General features: G+C 31.8%; 1 non-coding gene across 1 annotated transcript; it reads right to left on the bottom strand.

Moving 5' to 3' along the window:
- Nucleotides 1–1,834: 1,834 nt before the first annotated feature.
- TRNAD-GUC (transfer RNA aspartic acid (anticodon GUC)) lies at nucleotides 1,835–1,906 on the bottom strand. The gene has a single exon. It is a non-coding gene; the product is annotated as a tRNA-Asp (tRNA).
- Nucleotides 1,907–2,666: the final 760 nt, after the last annotated feature.

Raw genomic sequence — 2,666 nt, 5'->3', positions numbered from 1 at the left:
AGGCTTAGAGGAGTAAGAAGGATCTGATACCATATAAAGGTTAGAGAGATTGTTGATTTTGAGTACACATTATTACATTCTCTGTGAAGCTATTTATAGGCAAAGTACATCAAGGTAATAGAGATATTACATGAATTAACATAGTGATTATAGGAACTATAACAGGTAAAGATAGTGTGTACACTATAAGTCTATATATTTTCCTTATGTAGTGATTGTGCGGACCCGATGATATATGTGTCCCTTATACAAGCCTATAGTTACTTCAGTGCATACGTTGTTGTCAAATATTACTGATTTTCAACAACTTGTTGGTAAGTTGATTTACTTGACAAGAAAAAAGACCTAATGTATCTTTTTCTATACAAAAAATAAGCTAATCCATGCATAGTCCTAGGAGTTCTTATTTAAATTTGGCTCTTCGTATGCTGAGATATCTTAAAGGAAATCCAGAAAAAGGGATTTGTATTTCAAAAGTGGGTGATTTGCGTCTTAAAGCATTTGTTGATGTGACTCGTGTAAATATCTTAGCTCTTGAATATTGTGGTTTTCTTTGAATTAAATAGTTTCTTTGAAAAGTAAAAAACAAAGTATTGATTTAGGGTTTATGAGTTGTTGTGAGATACATTGGATCATCAAAAATTATTTGGTGATTTAAAGTTTAAAAATGTTAAACATGCTGAAATATTTTGTGATAATAGCTAGCGTTGCTATTAAATTGACATTAAATCTTCTTTATTTTGTGATAATAGCTAGCGTTGCTATTAAATTGACATTAAATCTTCTTTTTTATGAACGAACAAAACATTTAAAAATTGATCTTCATTTTGTTACATGTGAAGATACTTTGTGTCATCAAGTTACTTGGTGATATAAAGTTTAAAAATGTTAAACACCTATTGAAATGTTTTGAGACAATAACTCATGGTAGTAAATGGGTATTAAATCCTCTTTTTAATGAGCAAACAAAAATATTTGGAAATTGATCTTCATTTGTTCAAGAAAAAGTTGTAAAATGATCGGTTAAACTTCTTAAAATTGAAGTTTGGAGCAACGAGTTGTATATTTTTACTAAACCTTTGTTACAAAAGCAACGCAATTAATTGATCCGTTCCAAAGTTAGGATTACGGAACATGTTAAAATTGTTAAATATATCTTAATAGTTCCATATCCTAACTTTAAAAAGTATGAATTTAATTACATCGGTATTTAACTTGGCTTGTTTGCATGAAGGGGTAATCTGCGACTTTGGATATCTTTAGATCAAAGAGGTTACACTGGTCTAAAGTGGAAAGATGTAGGTCGTAGGAGGGTAGAAACTCACATGTTGGTGAAGTTGAAGGTTCAATGTGGAAATGTCCCAGGTATAAAAAACAATGTATTAAATAGTATGCTTATTGTTCAAAAGAGTTTTACAAGCTTAAATAACACATCTCAAACGCATATCATTTACTTGATTTATAGCAGAAACAATGTTTGGTATGGATCGGTATTTGGAGATCTAGTGATCATCATTTCAAGCGCTCAACGACTAATATTGTTTCGTGTTGCTAGTTGTATTAAAAAATATCATGACAATGTCAAAACTGTAATAATCTGGATTCTGTCAAACGTGAGTTATATGTGGAAAAAGTGAAAAATAAATTTGAATTATTTAGTATACAAAAGAATAAAAGTTAAAGCTATCACCAATCACTTTTGTAAATGGGAAAATAAATAGAACTGGAGAAGCTCATAATAGCAATTAGCAGCCAAGCAAAAGCCTGCTTTTATAAGCACGAAAATATACAAAATAAAAAATTAACGGTTTAAACGTAATGCTAATTAAAAAAACGCCGTTGCCGGGGATCGAACCCGGGTCACCCGCGTGACAGGCGGGAATACTTACCACTATACTACAACGACATCTTGTCTACGTTTTTCTAATTATGTTATACAAAGGCAAGTTAGTCTTAATATTAAGTTATGAACTGCAAAAGACACAGAACTGTTCAGAAATTCGTGTTTCAAACGATGTAACAATAAAATATGAAGATGGCGGTTAAGAATAAATGAGTTTTTGGTTTCTCAAGAGTGCGAATGTAGGAAATTTTATATATTTCACTTATCACTAACATCTTTTTAGTTTTTTATATTTATGAGGGAGGAGGGAGTCGTTCCATTGAACCCACCGAACCCACTGAACCCACTGCCACATTAGCTTTTCTCTTTGATTTTTCTTCATCTTTCCGAACCCACAACACACGGAAATCCTATCTTTTTCAACCCACTCAATTAAAAAAATATATAAAATAATCAAGGTAAAATCTTAATTAGCAATAGAGTTACCGCCGGTACCACTTCCTCTTCGACGGGTTGTTTAATTGGTTTCACGAACCCACTTCATCCTCTCTCTCTACTTTCCCTCTCTCATTTTCTCTTGTACCATATGTTTTAAGACTTGTACTTTAATTGTTTAGTATTTTTTTTATTATTGAGTTGGTTGAAAAAGATAGGATTTCCGTGTGTTGTGGGTTCAGAAAGATGAAGAAAAAATCAAATAGAAAAACTGATGTGACAGTGGGTTCAGTGGGTTCAGTGGGAACGACTCCCTCCTCCCTGATGGGATTTATAGAAATTTAGAAACTGTACCTTGTTTTTGTGATATTATCATTTATATATAGTG

Source organism: Lactuca sativa, chromosome 3 (assembly GCF_002870075.4).
Source record: "Lactuca sativa cultivar Salinas chromosome 3, Lsat_Salinas_v11, whole genome shotgun sequence".
Taxonomy (NCBI): domain Eukaryota; kingdom Viridiplantae; phylum Streptophyta; class Magnoliopsida; order Asterales; family Asteraceae; genus Lactuca; species Lactuca sativa.
This window is presented reverse-complemented; position numbering and strand designations above follow the sequence as displayed.